The following is a 25,562-nucleotide window of genomic DNA, read 5'->3' on the forward strand; positions in this document are numbered from 1 at the left end:
TAATCTAGACTCGTGACATTCGTCATGAATCCCATAACAATAATAAATTCAGAAATAGAAATGTTAAAGCGATGACCACATAGACGAAATGAAACGACATCAGGAATAGAAGAGGAATAGAGGGCGGCAGCGTTAGTGAAATGGCAGGAGGTGATGGTGGAGAGGTACGGCCGATGGTTGAAGAAATAAACAAAGGAATAGAAGATTGGTCGGGTGGCTAAGGAAATAGTTTAGGATTATGTTACATGAGGCAATTATAATAAGAAAAGGGTTTTGAATTAAATTGGATAATGGGGAGAGATTAATGACGTGTGAGGCCCAAGGAAATTTAAAGAATGAAAGGGGAGTGGCCGGTTGAGTAATTGTTGGGATAAGGAGGCATGTTTGAATTTGGGAGGCAAGAGTCAAGGGTGTAGACGGCTGGGTTGAGGAGAATTTAAATTTGGATATGCTAATGTGCGCCGCGCCTTGGGTTTTGCTAGCGTCTACCGTTTAATGAAATGGTGCACTCTACTGCTGGGGGAAATTTATGCGCTACTGGTGCCGATTGGGAGGTCCGAAAATTACAAATTTTGATCAAAAACACCGCTTAGACTCCGTTTAAATCTGAATACATTCACCATGTTACTTTAAAATTAAAACAAAATTAATGTAAATAAAATGTTTAACGAAATCAAAGAATACAACGTAAAACCGAATTAAATTAAATGAACGAAATTAAAAATAAGTCGTCTCTCATAAAGCGCTTTGTTTAGTGTCGTTGAGCTCAACGACCTGATTTAGATTTTTGGCTCCTCCAAATTAATTTCTTCAATTAACCCAATCGACATGTTCTCATAAAATGGTTTAAATCTTTGGCCATTGACTTTAAACCGTGCCCCCGAGCTATCTTCGACTTCTATCACAACATGAGGGAAAACGTGAGTTACCGTCAAAGGTCCAAGCCATTTCGTTCTAAGTTTACCTGAAAAAAAATTAAACATAGAATTAAACAGTATAGCCTTTTGTCCGATAAAAATGATTTAAATGAAAATTTCCGGTTGAGTTCAGATTATTGAGTATGATTCTTAACCTACTATTTACTTCTACTGTGGCCTCTATGGTCACCTAAAAGATATGTCCGAAACTCCATGATCATGATGAACCACACACGAACTCTACACCTCAACCACCGTTGCCCCAGGCTCCGAAAGAACCCTTCGGATCTTGGATGATTGTCGAACGAAGAAAAAGCAATTCAAGGCCCCAATAAATGGATTCTAGCCAATTGAATGGAAATGATTTGATTTCTCCGCATTCAAATCCTGTCTTTGAAACCTTGGATCATGATGAACTGCAAAACGTGCCTATCACAAATTCTATTTCTTTCCATAATGAAGTTTCTCCAGCTGTGAATGCCCCAGAATCTGCTCTTATTATAAATTCTAAAACTGCATCAATAATTTCAGGGTCCAAATTGGACAAGCAAAAAACTAGTGGTAAAGTAACCCCACCTCAGAAAAAGTCTCCAACAATGACCTTGGGAATTAAAAACTTGGTACTCTTGGATCCAAGCATCTAATTCCGCAATTGTCAACTAATAAAGTTTCCGTGTAAGATTTACGTGAACGACCCTCTTCTTCCAAGACTGTTCTTGGTAAACCGATGGTTATTCTTGGTTATGCTAACCACCAAACGGTTATCCTTTCGGACAGCTCCCATCCACCTATATCGAATGAATCTATCACAGGCTTCATTTCCAACAATGACCTTTCAGCCATGCAAGAGTGACTTTTATCGACCTACCTTCCCACCTCCTTAATGTTATCATGAAGATCAAGATTTTTATGCGGAAGCTCAAGGATGCGGACATTGTGCATTTCTTCGAACTACTCGTGAAGATATTAGAGAAAATAATCCTGATGTTATGGGATTCGTCGAACCTCGCATTAGTTCTTGCACTTCCGATAAAGTGATCTTATTTCATTTTTTGTAATTTCAATTAATGTGATTTCAGTTTGTTTATTTTGCAAGATGATCCTTTCGTGTGAGTGTATATATATATATATATATATATTCCAATTAAATGTTTAACATTTATTTCTTATAATCTAACATACAATCAACTTTAACCCTAAACTTACTTTAAAAACACAAACATTCTAACATACAATCAATTTTAATCCTACACTTCTTTAAAAAACCTAAACCATACAAATATAACAAGCTAAACCACTAAAAACACCTAAAACCAATTACAAAACCCTAAAATTGTTTTAACTTAAAACCCTAAACCTAAAACCATCTTACATGAGAAGCACATTCCCTACGATCCATCATTCAATGGAGGCGTGTTCCCTAAGTCGCACCATTCATAAAACTAATGGAATGCGCGTTTTATGTGCCGCGCCTTCCCTACCCTCAACTAAGGTGTGTCTCCTGCCTTGCGCCTCATTCTCTCTCCTAAAAAATGTATTAAATCGAGAAATAGTTAGGCAAGGGTGTTTGATAGGTAGTATTTTTTATTAGGGGTGATGTTTTGGTCAGAAAGCCTACAGAAATCAACGAAGGCACTTTCAGATTCTGTAAAGAATAAACACTAAAAATTAAGGTGTCGAGTTTGGCTCAGTGGCTAAACATACAAGTTTTGTCTCTTAGGTGTTACACGTGTCATTATTTAATTAGAAGATAAATAATTAAATAAATTTAAATTAAAAAATTTATTTAGTATGATGTTAATCTTATTAGAGGATTAAATTTATTATATTAAATTAAAAATAGTACCAAATTGATAGAATGTATAAATATCAAAGGCTAAATATGTAATTATACCAATTTTATTAATTATCACATCAACACTTCTGTGAAATATTAATGACAAATGGTTGAATTGAGAACAATAAATAATTTAGTGGTCTGATTGATAAAATTGAAAGATTGATGGTAAAAGTAAAAGAGTTAAATAATTCAGTGGTCAATGGTATAGTTTACTCATATTTTAAACATTGATATTTCTTCGAACTACTCGTGAAGATATTAGAGAAAATAATCATGATGTTATGGGATTTGTCGAACCTCGCATTAGTTCTTGCACTTTCGATAAAGTGATGTTATTTCATTTTTTGTAGTTTCAATTAATGTGATTTCAGCTTGTTTATTTTTGCAAGATGACCCTTTTGTGTGTGTATATATATATTCCAATTAAATGTTTAACGTTTATTTCTTACATCTAACATACAATCAACTTTAACCCTAAACTTACTTTAAAAACACAAACATTCTAACATACAATCAATTTTAACCCTACACTTCTTTAAAAAACCTAAACCATACAAATATAACACCCTAAACCACTAAAAACACCTAAGACCAATTACAAAACCCTAAAATTACTTTAACATAAAACCCTAAACCTAAAACCATCTGGCATGAGAAGCACGTTCCCTATGATCCATCATTCAATGGAGGCGCATTCCCTAAGACGCATCATTCATAAAACTCATGGAATGCACGTTTTATGTGGTGCGCCTTCCCTACCCTCGACTAAGGTGTATCTCCTGCCTTGCGCCTCATTCTCTCTCCTAAAAAAATGTGTTAAATCGAGAAATAGTTAGGAAAGGGTGTTTGATAGGTAGTATTTTTTAATAGGGTGATGTTTTGGTCAAAAAGCCTATAGAAATCAACGAAGGCACTTTCAGATTCTGTAAAGAAGAAACACTAAAAATTAAGGTGTCGAGTTTGGCTCAGTGGCTAAACGTACAAGTTTTGTCTCTTAGGTGTTACACATGTCATTATTTGATTAGAAGATAAATAATTAAATAAATTTAAATTTAAAAATTTATTTAGTATGATGTTAATCTTATTAGAGGATTAAATTTATTATATTAAATTAAAAATAGTACCAAATTGATAGAATATATAAGTATCAAAGGCCAAATATGTAATTATACCAATTTTATTAATTATCACATCAACACTTCAGTGAAATATTAATGACAAATGGTTGAATTGAGAACAATAAATAAGTTAGTGGTCTGATTGATAAAATTGAAAGATCGATGGTAAAAGTAAAAGAGTTAAATAATTCAGTGGTCAATGGTATAGTTTACTCATATTTTAAGCATTGATATAATTGAGTAACTTCGAATGCTAAATTGATTTTCTTTTAACCAGATGGTGACATATGTCACTATCTGATTGGAAGATAAATAATTGAATTAAATAAATTTAAATTATAAGAAATCATTTAACCTGATGGTGACATTTGTCATCATCTTATTAGTGGATTAAATTTATTATATTAAATTAAAAGTATGACCAAATTGATAAAATGTATAAGTATAAAAGACCAAATATGTAATTATATCAATTTTGTTAACTGTCACATCAACCATTCTGTTAAATATTTAACAAGTAGTTGAATTGAGAACAATTAAATAACTTAATGGCCTGATTGGCAAAATTGAAAGATCAATGGCAAAAATAAAAAGGCTATATAATTTAGTGGTCAATGATATAATTTACCCATATTTTAAACATTGATACAATTTATCAATTTTAAAAGCTAAATTGATGCGAAAATATGATAAAAGAAAAATAATAAAATGAGTTTACTACATAAAAATGAAACTTTTGCCTTTTATCTATTTTTATTTTATATTTTATTTCTAATAATATTTTAAATTAAATCGAATATTTGGATTTTGTTCGATTACTCTATTCAATTATGCATAATAATTAATACTGGTTTAAATATTTTAAATAAAAATTGATATTATTAAACAAATGTCTTACAAAAGGACAGATATTATTGTTTTCTTTACTTTAATTTTTCAAATAAAACTTTTTATATATAAAAGTTAAGGATTATACATTTAAAATCTATATTATCAGTTTTTGTTCATTTTAATATATAAACTTTTAATTTTTTTAAAATCATATCTAATATTTAATTTTAGTTTCATTTTAGTACCTCATCATTAAAAATTTAACTCGTTTAATAACTAAACTATTAGCTTTGGTCCATTTTAATACCTAAACTTTCAATTTTTTCAAAACTTAATGTTAGGTTTTTAACGGGTACTAAAACAAAACAAAAATAAATGTTAGGAATGATTTTGAAAAAATTTAAAGTTTATATACTGAAACAGATCAAAACTTATAGTTTAAGTACTAAACATGGAGTTTACCCAAAAATCAATTTATTATGCAAAAAATATTTTAAAATCATTGAAAGTTCGCTTAATACAAAAATAAGTGCCTAAATTATACCTCGAAATGTAATTTGGTGCCTAAAAAATTATCCGCTAAAAATAGGTGTCTAACGTTTCCAACGTTACATTTTTATGTGTCTGGACCGTAACCACTGCTAAATTTAGTCGTTATCTGACACATGTCACGAGTTTAAAATTTTAAAAATTATTTTATTTAAAAAATCAATATTATAATTAAAAATATAAAACTCCCAAATTTTACACTTTTGTCGTCGATCTTCCACCATTTGTCCGTGTTCTTCACCGTTAATATCATCAAAATTGTCTCGCCATCGCGACCAAAATCCAATCCCGCATCCATCGTAAAACTACGCCAATCATCGTGAAAAATGTCGTGACGGGTCACAAGATTTTTATGTTTTTCATTTATGTTTTCTGGTGATTTTGGTGGCTACACATATCTGTGTGTTACATGACCGTCATCGTTGTGTTTCTCATCATGCTCCAAATAAAACTCAATCGAGGGTGACTGATCGTCGTCGGAGGTGAGGTGACTGGAGGGAGAGGGACGACGAGGAGAAGGCGGTTTGATTTTTTATTTTTGAAAACATAATATTTTTATTATTAAAAATTTAAATAAAATAATGATAGATATCTAAAAGTGCAACATAGATAACTTTAGACGTGTATTTTCAATGAAAAATTATTTAAATACCAAATTATATTTTAAGGTATAATTTAGATACTTATTTTTATATTTATCATTTAAAGTTTTGTTCTTAATTTACATGCGCAAATAACAAATTTGACTAGGGATCTTATTAGGAAAAAATTAATTCAAATTATAATATTTAAATACTTTATAGTTTATAAATATAAAAATTATGGATATTAAACTTAAAATTTATTTTTATAATGTAGAAATAAATATGTTGCATATAAATTATTTGAGCTTTTAGTCTTGCAACTAATCGTTTTGATAATCAATCTATAAGATTAAGTTAATAAGTTTTATTAGGTTATATATTTGATTAATTGTGTTAATAAAATATATGTATTATCAATAATAAAAAATTTTAAATAAATATTATCTTCTAATTATTTCAGACTATTAAAAAAAAATCTTCAATAATTTTGAACATGTTTCGTTTGTAAAGTATAATCGACAGATCAAATAAATATATTTAAATAATTATTTAGACTCAAAAAATAATTGAATCTTTTACAGTCAATTGAATATGTCCAAAAGGAAATCATTCTCAATCTCCATCAACTTTAACATTGTAGACTTCCAACGATTCTAAATTTTATGATCCACTTCAAAATATCCCTAATCATTGCCCACGACCATGTATTTAAATGATGAGAGGGGACCATAATCCTTTGGAGCTTCACTTACTGTAGCATCCAACTCCATTTAATTGTCGTTAGTCGGAATCAACATATCATCAAGAGGTGGATTTAGAATTTTATTTGAGGTGGGTACACGTACATAAAATTTTTGTATGGGATAGATACAAATGAAATTTAAGATAAATACAATTTATAAAATAAATAAATAAATAATTAAAAAAGTTCATATTTTCTGGTGATGTTGAACTCTTAAAGTTTTCAAATGACTTTAAATTCATAATCTATCAATAGTAATGTTAAAGTGTGGGTTTTTAAAAATAAAAATTTATCACATGCATGTTTACCGAAAGTTGTTAGACGAGTTTCATTGGAAATTATTCAATTAAAAAAGAGTATTGCTGAATTTGGAATAATATCTAAGAGGGAAAAACTATTGAGGATGGCTAAAAGATCAAACACTTTTCTTAAGCTTGTTATCAAATATTTTATAAATAATTTTTTTAAAGTCAGAAGAAATCAAACCGACCTTAGCTCAGTTGGCAGAGCGGAGGACTGTAGTGGGTTTTCTTCAAAGCTATCCTTAGGTCGCTGGTTCGAATCCGGCAGGTCGGATTCTCGTTTTACTTTTACATTCTTTTCACCTATGTTTATAAATTTTGTTTTCTCATTTTCAGTTTGTCAATCATCAGCAGTATTAGAATATTTTTTTTAATTAATAATAAGTTCTTTGTTTCTCGCTTTGTTTTGGTTCTTTGATTAACATGAATTGTTTCCAGATGGAGATGGAGGTGGTGGAACAGATTAAATGCGGTTTTCACGAGCATCCCTTGGTGTGGGTTGAAGTGCAAAACAACGAAAATGAAAATGCTTACCGTAAGGGAAGCGGGGAAGTGATATATGTTTAGGTTGACACAAATAAAATTTTAGATACACAATTAATAAAATAAATAAATAATGAAAAAAATTTAGATTTCAATGTTCACCCTTACTAAGAAATGTATCCGTCACTGTACACAAGCATACATCCTACATACCATTCTAGTTGTGACACGGGAAAATGTAATGGTTATTGAGAAGAGAGGAGTAGGTCACAACAGTGACAGATCTCCAGTAAATTTAAGATGGACACGAATTCATTTTAAAATTTATTTATGTTTAAAATTGGTAAATAAATTATTATCAGTTTCGAATTTTATCAGCAAAGAAAATAGATATCAGATAGTTTTCTTCTAATGAAATGCGATCTAATTTAACTTCAAATAAAATTTGAGCCCAACGTGATCACAACTATTAAGGATTTGTCGAAGTTTACTGTCAGTCGCCCAAAATATAGCTCAAGCAAAGGGCAAGGGCAAGACACCCTTTGATCTGGTTAGAGCCTGCCAGGTACCCAACTTGAGTTTTGGGGTCTGATTATCGGGCCTACGTTTTCTTTTGAAAAAAAAAAACAGAGCCCTAAATTTCTAGTTGGATTGGAACATAGTTTGATAACCTAAACCCTAAATTAATGAATCCTTATCTACTTTTTCATCTAGGATAGACTGTACAAATCATCACTTAACTTTCCCTTTATGTCTTGCTCACTAAACATTAAAACTTCTTACTTTTGTCACTCAATTTTAGATATTGAATTTTCTAACCACTCAATCGCTATCTCCTAACTCTATGTTGATTTGACTTTTCTCATTAACTTTTAGCCACACAAGCACCAACTCATATCATGACCACTGCAGGGACGACCATTAAACTTAAAAATTTTAGATCACTTCTCTTGAGTCTGAATCTAATCTTCATTTCACTCGAATATTAAGAAAAATTTAATTCATCGACATTTTCCTCAACACCCGAAACTATAGATATTTTCGGTCATATCTTGTATCATACCACATTTTTTCATCACCGTTGAACCATCATCAACACCATTGACTACTCTAAACACATAGTCGTTCACCCTCACCAACATTTTAGTTCATTTTGAGGAGCTAACCTACAAAGACAAAGAAGAGAGTGAGAGATTTATTTTGGTGCCTAAAACAACAATGGGAGACCAATGGGATGAATGGTCATGATGATTAGTGATCGAAATCTTGGCATAGGAAAAAAAGGAAAAAGAATATAAGAGGGAAATCAAGAAAAAAGAGAGAAAACATTGTCATTTGTATGGATTCAAAACAAAATTATTTTGGTATAAATTTATTGTTATAAAACAATATGTTTTGGTGTTGTATGGCTAGGAATGTCAACAAGTCGGGTTGAGTCTAGTTTTGGCCAACAAAGCCTGAGAATCATATCCCCTTCACTTGAATCCAACTCGAGAAGCAAATCCTCTCTACTCGAATTTGATTCAACCTAATTTTTAAGGTAAAAATTAGCATTTGATTCGATCCAACATAAATATGAAGAAAAAAAATTGTTTGGTAAAATAAAGATCTAATAAAATATATATAGAGAGGGTATTATAACAATTAACCCTAAATTTACAGAAGAAAATTATAATATTACCCTGGGTTGGGTTGGGTCAGAATCCGCCATATCCGGATTAAATTCTTATCCATACATCTGTCATGTCATAATGTTGTTAATTATTTAACGGTAGAATGATCAAACTATGAGCAATTTGAAAAGTTTAATGATAAAACTAAAAGCAATTAAAATTTATTGACCATAGTACGAGTGGCAAGAAAATTGAGTGATGATTTATATAATTTACCGTTTCATTTATTACCATCCAAGACAAATTTAATCATCATCCATCTATATTCACTAACTAGCACGATTTATATAAATCTATAGGTGAATCCTATCCACATAAATGATAATAATTAATATAATTAAATATAATAGATAAAATAGTCCTTTAAATCAAATCAAAATTATACACTAAATTTAAAATTTATACAGAATAGAGAATCACAAATATTAACCATAGAATTGGAATAAGACCTACAAAGTAAGGTAAGATTTCTTTTATTAATCTCGGATGATTATAAGTAATAATATATGTTTTAAAGATTGTTAACCATTTACTAACAAACACTCAAATATCCTATGATTATTAATGTTCGAACATGTGACTTTTAATGATAACAATCATCTATTTAGTTAATACAATAACGGTGCAAAAGGAAATAAAATATAGTTCAATATTTCATTTTATCATGATAAAGGTAACAATCACTAGATAAAGCTACAAAAACCAAAAACCATTGGCATGTAGCTCTATTTCATAGGATGGGCCTTGTAGATAACATTTTTTTATAATATTTTTTTAATTTTAATAAATAAATTATATTGTTGATTTTAAAGATAAATAAAGGATACATATGATGATCTTTTAACCTTGTTTATGAAATTTAAAATTTAAAATATTAAATAGTATTAGACTTTTAAGGAGTATTCATTATCATCTATCAATAAGGATGAGCTGAAGGGATTGGCTACTTAACGATACCATCTTTTTTTAGAGATTTTAAATTCTCATATAATTTAGATATTTTTATATTTTCGATTGTTGATATGTTTTCTCCCCTAAGTTTTTTATAAAGTCACCCCTAACATCATGAATGGATCGAGGGGATTGGTTGAAACAGTCACCCCTGAAATTTTAGAATTATTATATATTTTAAATTTTTTCTATATATTTTTATTGAAAATATGTTTTCGCCTGTAATACCTGATTTTTGTTCGGCCTACTTTTTTTTCAAGACTCAAACATTTTTGTTGAAGCTGATTTTGAAGCATGAAATATCAATCGGCTTGAGACAAAATTTAAAGTGAGATTCGTGCATTTCCAAAGGCATGATGCCTTCTTAAAATATGATAGACTTTTAGTTAGCTTTTCAACGCTTTGTGAAATGCCTCAATCGGACGTTGGAAACTCAAGATATGCTTATCTTTGCGAAGACTACGCATGCAGAAAATTGGATACGAGACCAATACGAGAATTTTAATTTATTACGAATTTCAAATAATTTTATTAAATATTTGTGATTAAATTATCTTTATATTTTTCAAAATGTATTTAGGGTAATTTAGAATCTTTTTATTATTTTAAAATTTTTCTTTTAATTAATGTATTTAGCATTGGGCTAGAGTTTTCTCTTTTAGAGTTGTTAGTAACTTATAAGTATGCAATCGTCTTATTTATTTTACAATTTTGTTCTTTTATTTTCAGTTGTAAAAAGGAATAAGAAGGCAAATTGAAGATGCCCTTCAATAAGTGGGTCCATTGTCATGTTCTTGACATAAATTTTATGGGTGCTCATGAACTCTAGTATCAATCAAAGTTATCCTAAAACTTAAAGCACCTATCAATTTTTAAACTCTTTAATTAATGATTTTAATACTAAAAGCTTAGGCAAATTATATAAAAGTAAATGTTACTCCGTACTTAATGTAGTTCTTTTTAAAAAAATAAAGCCCGTTTGGTGTTAGAAGAAAAAAGAGCTCAGACACATATTAGCTGGAAAACAGTAAAATAAAAATAAAACACGACGTATGTTTTATATATATATATACGACGCGGGTTGGTCCGAATTAGTTAAGGTGAAGTCTTAAAATTGAGAGGACAACATTTATGATTATGTCATGGAATTAGAGAATAAAAAACCATTGATCTAACTTATACATGGATGAAACTATGATTAAATATTGGTAGGGGTAGAAATATTTATTTTTTAAGAAAAAATATAATTTTTTTAGATATTTAAACTTATGATCACCTAAATTATTATTAGACAAAAAATTGAGAACATTGAATTATCATTCTTTATTTCGGCCTATACTTAATAAAATATTTAATAAAATCTTATATATTTTTTAATTTGAATGCCTATTTTTACATGAACTAAAATATTACTTGATCAAAATCTATCGAATATACTTTTTTACAGGGGTCGGATCCCTTTGGTCCCCAAGAGAGCTCTGCCGCTGAACTTATATCTAGAACTTATCAAATGACCTATGTGGTTAAAATTAGTATTGTTCTCTCTAGAGATCATAAGTTCAAATAGTTGAATATACGAATGTATGTGTGTTGCTATTAACTAAAAAATTATAAATAAATACTACATTGTAATCACCTTAAGATTATTTAAAAATAAAAAATAAAAGACAACACCAAAATGTTATCGTTCTATAAAAATCTATGTGAGAATAAGTAAATCGAAATTAAAACTCTATAGATCCCTTGATTATGTCAATATTAATCTCACCGAAACCCGAGGTGGATGTATTATTCATAAGATGTTATGTATTTGCGAGTTATTTTCATTGACAAATATAAAATTACGGATAATTTATTTCACGGAAAATAAATTTTAAAAATTGATTTTTGTAAAATGAATTATATTTTATGTAAAATATTTTTTAAAAATTATTTTACGGTGTTTAGATTATGTTGTGTAAATTATTTTTTATTTGTTGATAAATATTTTTTTAAAAATTATTTACTATAAATATTGAACATAATAAATAATATTATTTATTAAAAATATTATATTTTTTAAAAATATCAGAATAAATATTTAATATTATTTATGTCATATTAATATTAAAATATTATGTCTATAATTTTATAAATAAAAGTATAAAGATTTGTTATATTTTATTGAAATACAAATATTTTAAACTATATTAATTATTTATTAAAAATAAAGTTAATATATTATTACTTATATTGATTACTTATTAAAATATAAATATTGTTAAAAATATTAAAAATGATAATATTAAAATAAGGATATTATATTATATTCTAAAAGTTATTAAAAAATATATTATTTTATATATTCTATAAGTAAATAATATTTTTTTTATGAAACTAATAAATAATATTAATTTTATTAAAAATTTATTATATATTATCAAAAGAAAAGAAAAAATATTATATATTATAAAAATATAATTAAATATATTACTATAACATTAAAAAAATATTATATTATATTATTTAAATTTTCAATAAATATAATTTAATAATTAATATTTTTATTAAAATGATGCCAAAATAATGCATTAAATATATAAAATAATAATATTTCAAGTATTTATGTTTTGAAGTGAAAAATTCATATAATGATTTACAGAAAATCATACCATAAATTATTTCCTAAAAATTGCAAAGGAAATTTTATTGACAAGTAAAATGAATTATATTGGTAATTTATTTTCCGTCAATCAAACACTAGAAAATGAGGAAAACATTTTTTTGAAAAATCAATTACATAGAAACAAACAAACCCTTGAAATTGTTCGAATATATATATTTTTTAATTACAATTGTGATTATATTTGTTACTTCTTCATAGAATTAATTATAATGTTTTTCAATATCACTCCACCAATATTATTTTTTAGAGCACTTAATCAATGTTAAAAGGCAGTGATTAGTATTTTGTTTTAATTAATCAATTAATATATAACTTAATCTTAAATTATCAATTATTACAAATTTTCATTCTTTATTGGCCTGAAGGGGAAGCAAAGTGTCATGGAATATTGTTCTCCAATTACTTAGCTCCATCATACATTATCATAATGTTTTTAAATATTATTGTTAAATATTTTAATTCAGATATATTTTATATATATTTTTATTGATGTTTTAATTTTACGCTCTATAAAATTTATAATTTTATGTTTCCTAAATTTCTAATATAACTTAAAATAGTAATTGAGTAAATCATGATTGCAATGTATTTAGTTGAGTAAATCATTACTTAATTGAATTGTATGACCTATAAGTTAGGTTTCATAGTAACCATGATCATGACAATTCATTATTTGGTCAAACAGTCCAAATTTGCATTAGAAACTGACATTTCCAAGTCCTAACAAAATTAAAGATATTGCTAATCCGATTAATGTAGGGAATTCCTTAAGCATAATCATTAATTTAATCTGTACTATCAAATATGAAATAACATATTTTCTTATTTTGAAAAAATTTTCTTACAAAAATAGAAAATAATCTAGAATAGAGATATTTATCCAATTAGGGTATAAGTTTCATGCAATAAGTATGACAAATTAATTCTAAAATTGTATTTTTTTATTATTTTACTAAATTAATTTAAATAAAAGAATCAATTTGTTTATCTCAAAACTAAAGGGTGAAGTAGTCTATAGCTTATTTTATTAGAGGAATAATCCTTGCTTATTTTATATTAAAGATAGTGACCCTATAAAATACAAAGGTACCTTTCCTTTTATACTATGGTTGGAATTCAATTGTACGAATTAACTTACCTAAGTGACTAAAAGAATCATTGTTATTTTTAGAGGTCACGAGTTCGAGCACTAATGACTACAACAGGGTAATTGAACGATTGAGTAGAGTAACTGTAGAGGGAGTTCGATTTATGTTGGCACCTAAGTTGTATATTATTCTTTACATATGTTTGACATGAAAAGTGGTGGAGTAGAGTAATTATATTTGGCAGGTTGATCTAAATTTATCTGTTTATTTTTGTTTTCTCGTATTTTTTAAATAATGAGTTTTGGATTTATTAATAATATTTTTCTTTTTCTTTTTCCTTTAGAGTCCTCTCTTTCTCTTCCCTACAAGTAGAATTAGGATTAAATTTAGATTTTATCGAAAAAGGTGATAGACCATGTGTATTAATTTAGAAAAAAAATAAATGATTTTAGATTAATTGATTTAAAATATAAGATATAATATATAAATGGTCATTAAAGTATAATGAAGAGTCATTTGAATGATCTTATTGGTAAAAGAAATTTTGTTCTTCTTAGGTGACTCGTGTTCGAGCAACGTGTAGTCTACATGTGTTTGTGAATTTAGATGTATGTCTTCAAAAACTATAGTAAAATATTTGAAGTTTTAAAAATTACAAAATGACCATTGAAAAGTGTCAAACAATTATAAAATTATCATTAAGATTTATCAAATTATTACAAAGTTGTAATTAAACATATTGAGCTATTATAATATTATCTTTATTCTTATCAAAATTTATCATTATTTTATAACACAGTAGGACCATTTTATAATAGTTTAGTAAGTTCAATGACCATTTTATAATTTTTAAAACTTCAATAATAAAAAACCATTCTAACATAATGTAACGACTATTTATATATTTTATCTTAAATTTAATTGTTATGTATTATTGTCAAAGAAATGTTTTTAAGTAAATAAAATATCTATTTTATATATTTTTAAAAATATAAAAAATAACAATATAAATAAGAATAAATAGTTTATTACTTTATTATTAGCATCTTTTTATCTAAATTTTGAGGTAATTTATTATCACACATTATAAAAAAAATACGGCTCAATCTCAGCAATTAGGACTTGGGTTGTTTATTAAATTATTAATAATTATGTTTTTATTTACTATTCATGAATAAATCAATACAGAAATTTAAAATATTTATCTTGCTTAAATCAATCAAGTAATTTCTTTTACAATTATTATTCTTGGAAAATATTAATGATTTATAATTACTTTAGAAAAAAATGTAGAGTGGTGGTGTCATAAGCATGAAAAAAGAAGGGTGAGTGAGTGAGGGTGAGTGGGTGACCGAGTTTTTTCCCTAAATATAATTTTCTAAAAAAGGCCAAAAATCAGTAGTACGTGTCATTCACAGGTAAATCGGCACGTCTCTTTTTCACAGGTAAATCGGTGAGCATACATTGAATAGGGCGCGAGAGAGGCTGAGAGAAAGGTTGAGGCAGCAGACGAATGTTGATGGCGATATGACAATGTCTAACACGACTTTGTTCGAGAGTCGTGGGAGTGAGAATCATTGTAGTGTTGTCGATGTCAGTGAGAGCGAGAACGAGTATGGAACGTGGTCGAATGAGCAGGGTGTGTCGCTGAATGATGGTGGGGATAATGACGGGTCTACTAGGGAGCAGTCTCCTGATCTTGGTGAAGTTGAGAGGGAAAGGGTGAGGCAGAATGTTCGTGGATGGATGGAAAGTGGTATTAATGATCATTCGTTATCCCGTGTTGGCAGTTCAGATCTGAATGACTTGGTGAAACGGAGCGTGAGAGAGTTAGAATTGTCCGGGAGTGGGTGCAAATGACAAGTCAGCAGCGAGGATTTCGTGGGGGACGAAGGGAAGATCATCAGGCGGCTGCTACAATTGGTGTGCAAGTTGATCAACCTCGTGGAGGTTCAGTTTCTGACCATGATGAAAGCCAACCAGAGCATATTCGGAGGGACTTGCTGAGGTTGCGTGGACAACAAGCTGTTATTGACTTGCTTATGAGGATTGAGAGAGACAGACACAGGGAACTTCAGTCTCTATTAGAGCACCGAGCCGTTTCTGATTTTGCTCATCGAAACCGCATTCAGGTCTGTTGGCTCCATTTTCATTACCTCTAGTGAATTATATTCAGCTATTCATTATATATGTTAGTTTTAACTTTGCTAATTGGCTGAAAATATCTGAAATATGCTGGAGTCTAAGTTGAGCGTAAGTAAACCTGGCAGATTTTAGTGCTATTTGGTGTTGCACTAATTTTGTCACATGCTCGTATGCATTCCCTTGATTAATTTATTTCATATATTTGGCTGTAATATATGGATTATAAATTGTTCTCTACATGCATGGATGGTAATTCCATCATTTTAACAAGGTTTTGAATCCAACTAGTATTGTAGTTTCATGTGGGATTAACCTGTTTCGATGATAAGGTAGTGAAGATATTCATTTTTTTTCATTTTAATGTTATTTATATTATTATTATTATTATAATTATTATTATTATAATTATAATAATAATAATAATTATTATTATTATTATTATATATTATTTAATATTACAAGCCCAAACCAGGCCCAATTACAAATGGTGGCCCAAATCCAGAAGCCCAATGGAAACCCTAAACCAGATTAGGGTTTCCCTCTTCCCCAGCCGCCTCAGTCTGCTACCGTTGGATCTGACAAGATCCAACGGTCCAGATGGTTCCAGCAGGAAACCCTAGGGTTATGATACCCTAGGGCCACGACGCCGGCCGCCTCTCTGACCCGTCCATCAACTGCTGCCACGCTTCAACAGAAACATCCAGAGGAAGCAAGGAACTCCGTCCACGTTCCAACCATGGGGTGAGTCACCACCTACGGTCCGGTGACTCACTGAACTTTACCCTTCGGACCGGTCCGAAACGAACACCGGTGATGGCTATAAAGCTATCACCCAACCTGCAAAGAAAAAAAAAAGAGGAAGAACGGAGAGACAACAACCAATAACCAGCAAAAACAAAGAAAACCCGAGAGCAAAGATACAAAAATAGCAACCAACAACCAGCAAACACAAAACCCAAAAATAAGCAAGGAAAAGACGGAGAAATACTTACCGAAGCCCTCATACATCATCGGAAACCTTCGAAAACCGAAGGTATTTTTGTAGATTTGCTCTGATAGGTATTGTTTTAAAGGAAACGATCATCGGAACCATCAATAGGATGGTCCGATCTACGTTTAGGTGTAAAAAAAAATTTTCCGGCCACCTGATGCGGTGGCCGGCAGCGTAAAATGCGGCGGTAGACGACTGTCGGCCGACGACCGGCTTCCCTCAGCTAGAGAGAAGCCAGAGAGAAATTTGTCTCTCTCTGTTAGAGAAAGAACAGAAAGGAAGAAATGAGAGGCTGACCCTACGGGCCAGCCGGTTTCGGGTATTAATACCCTCTCCCAAACGACGTCGTTTTGGGGAGGGTATTTCTGTCATTTCATAAAGGGTAAACCCTGTCCGAAGCCATTTCAACTTGTAACTCTTATAATTTAGTCACTAAATCAAATCTATAAACCTTTTAATTTGATCTCTAAATTTTAGTTTTATTTATTTTAGTCCTTTTTATTAAAATAATATATATTTAGGATAAATAACAGATTTAGTCCTATAATTTTAATAATTAATATTTTAATCTGAATAGTATGTTTTAATTTATTTTATTCTAATATCCGAATTTTATATAGTTTTATTTTAGTCATTAAATTAATAAAATAAAAAAAATAGTATGTTTAATCCCTATAATTTTGATTAATTATGAATTAGGTTTTTAATTTTAATTTTACTATAATTTAGTCACTAATTTTAAATTTATTTTACTGCTTTTAAATATATCGTTCTAATTGTATTTTTATTGTTTTATCTGTTTATATATTTAAATACTTTTATTATTGTTATATAGTCATAAATATATATAATAAATAATAATTTATATATATTTTTAATAAATTGTTTTAATATTTATTTTTCAATATCGAAGAAAAGAGCAGTCTTAATACAACTGGATGTCCTATTCTGGTATTTTAAAATTAAATATTATAAAAATATTATTTAATATTTATTAATATCAAAGAAAAGAACTGTCTTAAGGCACCTAGAAGTCATTTTCCGATATTTTTAAATAAATATTTTTATAATTTTGAAAAAATAGGATTATAAATTAAATATATTTTAAAATTTTAAATTCTTAATAATAGAGACAATTTATAATTAAAAAGTACCAATTTTGGGCGTTGTAGGGGTGCTAATCCTTCCCTAAACGTAACTGACCACGAATCCTTTTTATTATTAAAAAGAACGAATTTTTGGTTATAAACGCAGATCAGTTCATTTTTTAATTGATGTTTTCTTAAAACTCTTTTAAAAAATAATTTTTAGGTATTCGACCTACCTGACCCAAAAGGCCGATGGCGACTCCCAAATTATTTTCAAAACCATTTATTCACATCAATTTTCCCGCCAAGTATAATATTTCGTGCCCGGACGAAAACCGGTTACGACAGCTTGGCGACTCCGCTGGGGACCGGTCAAACTTTTAAAATCAATTACAAATTGTCTCTATTAATTATAAATTAAAATTTATATATTTAATTTATGATTTTTTCCTTTTCAAATTTTTTTTATATATTTATTATTTTCATAGTATGTATATATTTTCTTATTAATATTTCATTTTTATTTGCAAGTATTTTATTTCATTATTTATTTTTTCTGTCAGAGGTTTGAACATTTCTCCTCACACACAACACTTGCATTGCATAACATAAAGCTCTATAATTGAGTTTGTCCCTTTTAAGTGGGAGTGAAAGCGACGTCTTCGTGAGAATTTATTCTCCGTGTCAGACCTAGCAAGTAACTTTCGGGGTTCATATGCTCTATGTCTTCGTGAGAATTTATTCTCCGTGTTAGTCATAGATAAATGTATCCCCTCGAATTGAACTCGGTCCGTTTAGGTCTGTAATGGACTAGGATTGAGGGTTAGTAACCCAAGGGGGCACTGACAAAGACAATTCGGGTACCTTTATTCTTAGATCTGAAACCCTGCATATAAAAAACCCTAGAAACTCCTCCGATCTAAAGTCATGCCCAAAATAGGTGTACACACAGGAGAAATGAATTCTAACTTTCCTGTTAATTTATTTATTTTCTTTACTGATTAAATTACATGTATATTTAAATTATTTAAATTTAGAAAAAGCATGTTTAAATAAAAATATTTAGGTAAATGTTATTAATAAATTTCTTTATTATGTAAACTAATTCATTTCTTTTTGTGTGTTCTTTATTTTTTCTGTTTGCATAGCATCATACAGGATAAAAAGGCATCGATCCTTGTGTTAATTGTCTCATTGGAAAGCCTTCATCCATGGATAAAAAGTGTTCAAATCAAATAATTCTAAACTCAGAAGTAAGACAGTGGGCTGAGGACTTACAAAGACAAGAAGGAGACAGTCTGCATGATGATTATGTATTTGACTTGGCCAGTTATGCTCCAGTTTCGCTAAAAAGAAATGATAGGCAAGATTTGCGAAGTATTTGGGAAAGTTGGGATTCAAACAAAAAATTGCAGTTTTATCAGACTTACGGAGACATCCCATATTTGCTCTATGTCAAAGTTGATGATGAATTACTCAGAGCCCTAATTCAATTCTGGAATCCAGGTTACAATTGCTTCACTCTCAATAAAGAGGACTTGGTCCCTACTATTGAAGAATACACAACTTTGTTACATATCGAAGGTGCTTTGGAGAATCGAATCTATTCAAAGTCAATTAAAACTCAACCCTTTCGAGTTAAATTAGCAAAGATTACCGGGGTACGAGAAGAATGGGTGGCATCCCGTACAAAACAAAAAGGCGAAAGCGAAGGCATTGCTTGGACCCACATTAAAGAACTTATTCAGAGTCATCCAGATACTAAAGTACGATTCGATCTATTTGCTCTGGGTATGTACGGTATGGTCATCTTCCCAAAAGTATTGGGATATGTTGAAGCTGCAGTGGTAGATTTGTTTGAACAGCTACCGAAAAAGATTAATCCTGCTTCTGCAATCCTAGCAGAGACCTTCAGATCGTTAAATGCTTGTAGAAAGCTAGGAGGTGGACGATTCTCAGGGTGTACTCAGTTGTTATATGTTTGGATCCATAGTCATTTCTGGAGGACAGAAAAGGTTTCATACCGACGCTTTAATATAGATTATTCACCATTAAAAGAATTTCTGGAGCAAGAATGGCCGAAAGAAATTAAGAAAGATATATGGATTAATGCCTTTCGAAATCTGCAAAGTAATGATGTTGTTTGGCGAGCCCCGTGGCAAATCCAAAGGGAATTCTTTTACAAATGTGGTGATTACAATTGGATAATGCTGCTCGGATTATGGGGAGGAATTGGATATGCACCACTTCTGGTCGTAAGACAGTATGAAGGTTGTCAATTTGTACCTGTCACTGCTGGATTACAGTCATCTGAGTTCGTATTCCACAGCAAAAATTATAAAAGAAATATCATGGAAGCCGTTACAGCTTGGAAAACAACTTTTTGTATCCAAGCTAAAGCAGCAAAAGAAATGTTAACTCCTGATTATGAAGAATGGAGATATGTCAGGAAAAATGAAAATATTCCTCTACCAGATCAAAATGAGGATATCTCTATGGAAGATCGCATTAAGGTGGTTACATTAGAGATTGAAATCATGAGAGCTGAGTTTGAAGCAGAAAAAGAAGGCTGGTCAAGAGAATTAGAGCAAATGAGACGAGATAAAGCTATGTTGGGTGTTGATATTGACTTTCATTCATCACAATGTGCAATGTTGAGAGAAAACAAAGAAAAAATTGATGGTGAATTTAGAGCATTGAAGAAAAATTACCAAGAGTTATATAAATCCCGGAAAGCATCAGGACTAAACCAATCAACGGTACAGATGACCAGAGAATTGAATATCGAGAAAAGTCGAGTTGAAGATTTGAAAGGAAAGAATAACCGTCTACTCAAGAGCCTTGAGAAAGGAAAGCAAAAAATGGAAGATTTTGAGGTCGATAGAAGAGAGCGAATTATAAAACACAAGGCTGAACACCGCGAGATCATGAATGAAATGCAAAGAGAAAGGGATCGAGCCAAAGATTTAGAAGAAATGAAGAATGACATCTTTGATAAATTTGAAGGTGAGAAAAATATCATGTTCCAGGGATTTGAATCTGAAATGAACCAGCTGATTGCTGAACTTGAAGTCAGGGGCCAAAAGATTGAAGAATTCAATGTTGAAAAAGAAAAATGGGAGTTGGAAAGAAAGGATTTCAACACCAAAATTGAGGTAGAGCAAGAAGTGGCTAGCAATTGGATGCAAAGATGCAGAAACAAGAATGTTCAAATCCAGAAGATTAATCAAAGAACGCAGGAAGCACGAACAAAACTTGAAGAAGATCTGGATCAGTCTAGAAACAAAAACTCAGAGTTTAACGCTTACATTTTGTAACTTGAAGAATCATTATTTCAAGAAAAGGTTTGTCTAGGACCTAATGATCTCAAAGAAAGTAATGAGGAAAGTGTTTCACTGCGAAGACGCATTAGAGATCTTGAAAAAATTCTGCACAATTGTCAAGTCAGAATCACTGAATTAGAGCAAACTCTTGAAGGAACAAATGAACAATGGCAAAAGTCAACTGATTTCTATGTTGAAAGAAGTGAAGAAAGAAGTAATATGGTGTTCGAGGCCATGGTACAAATGAGCGAAGTTGCTAGATATATTGGGGAACTAGCTGTTGAAGCCAAAATAATTGAGCATCATGTTGATCCAGTTTCTAAGTTCGGAAAGAAGGTGTCATGGTTAATGAAAGAAATTATAGAGCTTAATAGGAAAGCTACGCCTTATCTGTAGTTATGAACTATTATAAAGAAACTTTTGTATGCCGATGAAAGTTGTTCTATGATAGTTAACTTTTTGGGATCAATACCTTTTTCCATACATGCATTTTGCATACATTCATTATTCATTTCATGATTTTCTTTATGTATAATTTTTATTATTAAGATAAAATTATGAATTAAAATCTGAAAAAATAATATTAAAAGATTTTTCAATCGCAGTTATTCTGGCCAAAAGAGAAATACAACATCACTACGGTACTAGACAAGCTACTAAGAGAATTATGGAGGATAAAATACAACGTATTGAGGAACATCATAATAAAGAACAAGCAGAAATGAGAATGAAGCTGGAGAAAATTGAAGACAGTATTGCAAATTCACAAGACAACATGATGCAGAAAATAGAAGACATGTTTAAAAGGCAGGCTATCATTGGAAAAATGCATGAAAATCCTGTATCTTTCGACCAAGAACCTATGTATTCTCTAGGTTTTCCACCAGAACCAATTTATCACTCTGGTACTACACCTATACAAATCAATGCTCGTACATCAGCATTTCAAGAAGCCAAACCACAGGAAAATCGACAAGAAGAGCCTGCATCTTCAAGCAAAAATCCACTTATATCAGATGTGAAAATAGGGGATTTTAATGCTGAGCATCTAATCCCAGATTTGAATGAGCTGAATGAGAAACAAAAAGTAAATGAAGAATTGACCAGACAGATCAAGAGCTTAGAAGAACGAATGAAAATCGTGGAAATAACTGAATCATTCTATGGTTTTGACGCTAGTGAGTTGAGTTTGGTTCCAGACTTAATCCTCCCCATCAAGTTCAAAGCTCCTGAATTTGATAAATATGACGGTACTACATGCCCTTCATCCCACATTACTATGTTTTGTCGAAGAATGGCAGGATATGTGAAGGACGAGAAATTGTTAATTCACTGCTTTCAGGATAGTTTGACAGGACCGGCTTTAAAATGGTATACTCAATTGACCAAAGCCAACATTAGATCCTGGAAAGATTTGGCTAAAGTATTCTTAGAGCAGTACCGCCACGTAACAGACATGGTCCCTGATAGATGGACTCTCCAAAATTTGGAGAAAAAGAATAATGAAACATTCAGACAGTATGCCCAGAGATGGCGTGACACGACAGCCCAAGTTCAACCACCTTTGTCAGAAAAAGAGGCCACAGTAATATTTGTCCATACATTGAAAGCTCCTTATTTAAATCATCTAATGGGGAATGCGACCAGAAATTTTGCAGATTTGGTCATTTCTGGAGAACTCATTGAAAATGTCTTGAAAAGTGGCAAAATTGAATCAAATGAGGGGTCTAGTTCCAAAAGACCTATGTACCGAAAAAAAGAGAATGAAGTCAACAATGCAAATTCTTACAACAAGGATTCATCGAAAAGTGTTACAATAACCCAGCCAAGGGTTAAGAAAGAGGAAACAAACACTAATCGAGCAGAGTCCAGAGGATCTCGAAAGGAAAATGAAAGGTTGTCTTTTACACCTTTACCAGTACCATATGCGGAGATCTATGATTCGCTATTAAAAGCAGATGTCATACGGCCCTATCCTTTGGTTCCCATGCAACCACTATTTCCTCCTTGGTATGATACAAAGGCACATTGTGTTTACCATGAAGGAATTACAGGTCATTCTATTGAAAACTGTTTGGCATTCAAAAGGGTGGTTCAAAATTTGATCAACACTGGAAAGTTGGAATTCAATACACCATCTGCATCAAATCATCCATTGCCAAATCATGGAGATAAAAATGTGAATGCAATTCAGGAAGAGAACAGAAAGAAAGCAAAAACTGACATTTCTGAAATTAAATCTCCTTTTGTTTGGGTATTCCAACAACTCTCTTTAGCCGGTATAATTCCACAACAATTCAGGCCAAAGCAGAATGAAGGCAAGAATTATTGTGAATATCATCAGGAGAAAGGGCATAAAATTCAACTATGTCCTGAGTTTAGGGACTTGGTGCAAAAATTGATGAACAACAGAGAAATAGAATTCTTTGAAGAAAAACCATGGAAAAAAGAAGATGATGTTTGCTCATCAGAGGATTCTAAACCTAATCAAAGAATAAATGATCCTGTGATCATTAATGTGAAATCATCTACGGTGATTCCTGCACCAATAAAGCCGAAAGTAGTTATCACCACTCCTCTACCATTTCCATACAAAGATACCCGCAGGGTACCTTGGAATTATACTACAATGTTTCAATGGTAGGAGGATCTGTTTCTCTAGAAAAAACAGAAGAGAAAATACAGAGTTTGGATACAACATCGACGTCTGAAGCAGTGAGCGAAGTCGGGTTCTTTACAAGAAGTGGGAGATGTTACTCTCCCGAAACATCCAATGCTTCAGAACAAGTGAAAGCAAAAGGAAAAGCCATGGCAATACCTCAGAAGGTATTTGATGATGAATCCCCTCCAGCATTCAATGAGCATGTGACAGAAAAACAAGCTCAAGAATTTTTGAAATTCCTAAAACATAGTGAGTATAGTGTGGTTGAACAACTACACAAACAACAAGCGAGAATTTCTATTCTTGATCTATTGATGAATTCAGAAGCATATAGAAATGCTTTGATGAAAATTCTCAATCAAACATTTATCCCTGAAGATATATCCCTCAATAAACTTGACAGAATTGTGGGACATATAGCCGCTGACAATTACATAACGTTCACGGATGATGAAATACCGGAAGGCGGAATGGGGTCAGTAAAAGCTTTGAATATCACGACACATTGTCATGGTCATGTGTTGCCAGGAGTATTGATTGACAATGGATCCGCTCTCAACTTGATGCCTCTAGTCACACTTCAAAGAATGCCTGTGGATAAATCACACATGAAGAGCTATCAGAATGTAGTACAAGCCTTTGATGGTACTCAAAAAGAGGTACTTGGGAAAATGGAAATACCGTTGTTAATTGGTCCAGTCGTGTACAATATTGACTTTGTGGTGATGGACATCCACCCTACATATAATTGTTTATTAGGGAGGCCATGGATTCATTCAGCAGGAGCCGTTCCTTCTTCATTACATCAGAAATTGAAATTTGTTGTTGATGGACAACTAAATATGCGTCGGAGCTGAAGAAGAAATCATTGCGTCTGTAACAAGCGATGTTCCATATATTGAAACCAATGATGATGCACTTGAATGCTCTTTCCGAGCTCTTGAATTTGTCAATGCAACCTTTATTGCAGAAAGAAGCAAAATTCCATATCCCAAATTATCTGATTGCACCAAGATGACGGTACGACAAACTTTAGGCATCGGAGCTAAAGCTGGGAAAGGGTTAGGAAAGAATCTTCAAGGGATTTCGGTTCCTATAAATATACAGATGAAGAAAGATCGTTTTGGGCTTGGATTTAAGCCCAATTTTCAGTAAAAGAACAAAGAGATGAAAAGAAGATGTGAAGACAGAAAGGCAAGGTTTGAAAGGGAAAGAAATCCTTTGGGAACGCATGTTTTTCCCACAGTTGAAGACCACATTCAGATCAGGGGGAACAATTAATGTAGAACAGCAACTTGTTGAAGTCTTTAAAAAAGAAAAGTTGACGAAAGATCAAAACATAGTTGAAGAAGCTATGAATGGATTATTTATCAACATGATCATGAATGACAACAAGACTGGCAAATACTTGGATAGGATTTGCCCATGTTTTCCTGGAGAAACACTCAACAATTGGACCACTGAAGATCTTCCTATAGTTTTTAATATTAACGCAGAGTAATATTCAGAACTAATCTTTATGTTTAGCTCAAAAATATGAAAACTTTTTGTTATCTTGTAAAGGAAATTATGTTAAATATAAGAAATTTTCTTTAAAATTTTTAGATGGC

At 30.9% G+C, this 25,562-nt stretch overlaps 1 non-coding gene and 1 pseudogene across 1 annotated transcript; both read left to right on the forward strand.

Moving 5' to 3' along the window:
* The first annotated feature begins 1,252 nt into the window (after positions 1-1,252).
* Positions 1,253-25,562, forward strand: part of LOC120116866 — a 36,424-nt pseudogene continuing 12,114 nt past the window's right edge.
* TRNAY-GUA lies at positions 7,067-7,157 on the forward strand. Its single transcript is given in 2 exon segments — positions 7,067-7,103; positions 7,122-7,157. It is a non-coding gene; the product is annotated as a tRNA-Tyr (tRNA).

This window comes from Hibiscus syriacus, unplaced genomic scaffold (genome assembly GCF_006381635.1).
Source record: "Hibiscus syriacus cultivar Baekdansim isolate YM2019G1 unplaced genomic scaffold, ASM638163v2 tig00110303_pilon, whole genome shotgun sequence".
Lineage (NCBI taxonomy): Eukaryota > Viridiplantae > Streptophyta > Magnoliopsida > Malvales > Malvaceae > Hibiscus > Hibiscus syriacus.